We start from the raw sequence: 714 nt of genomic DNA on the forward strand, positions 1-714 counted from the left end.
TGGGGGCGAGGGAGGGAGGCACAAAGACCCGCCCCGGCATCGCCCCGCCCCCAGGCAGCCAGCCTGCCCCACGGGGCACGGGAGCGCTGCGGCCTTCTCCCGCTGCATCCCCCGGTACCGGACGTGCCCGCACGACCGCGGCCTTCCCCCCGTTGTCCCCCCTCCCAGAGGTGGCACACTGCAGCCTTCGCCCCGTTGTGTGGCCCCTCCCCAGCACCGATTTCAAAACACTGAATGCATGCCTCACAGTGCTCACCTCCTTGCAGAGGGGCTGGGCAGTCAGGGTGGGGGATCCTTCAGGCAGAGCCTGGGTTCATCTCACCTGGCTGCACCCTTCAAAGGATCTGGCAGCACCCCAGGGTGCTCTGGCAGACGGGCTGAGAAGTGCTGCGCTAACCAACACTTGTACCTCGACTCCTGGCAGCCCAGGCAAACTTACAGGAAAGTTTGGTAATCCTACAGCCCCAGGCAAACTTTCAGTATTGAGTCACCCTTCACCAGAGATAATAATAAATAATAATAAGACAATGGAAAAACAATTACAACTTTTGGGCCCCCTTTCTGTCCCGGCCCCCAGCAGCCACCTGGTTTGCCCATGCCTATGTCCGGGGCTGGAACCAACCTATTGTTGAGCCTGGGCGACTGCTCCAATTACTGGGCGACAGGTCAGGGGGCAGGGGGATGATACTGTCATTTTAAAAAGGAAACTGCTAC

General features: G+C 59.8%; 1 protein-coding gene across 7 annotated transcripts in view; it reads right to left on the reverse strand.

The window, feature by feature from the left end:
- PIAS2 (protein inhibitor of activated STAT 2) overlaps positions 1-714 on the reverse strand; it is a 70,169-nt gene that overhangs the window by 58,944 nt on the left and 10,511 nt on the right. The window lies entirely within an intron of this gene.

This window comes from Gavialis gangeticus, unplaced genomic scaffold (genome assembly GCF_001723915.1).
Source record: "Gavialis gangeticus isolate Ggan-Ray unplaced genomic scaffold, GavGan_comp1, whole genome shotgun sequence".
Classification (NCBI taxonomy): Eukaryota; Metazoa; Chordata; order Crocodylia; family Gavialidae; genus Gavialis; species Gavialis gangeticus.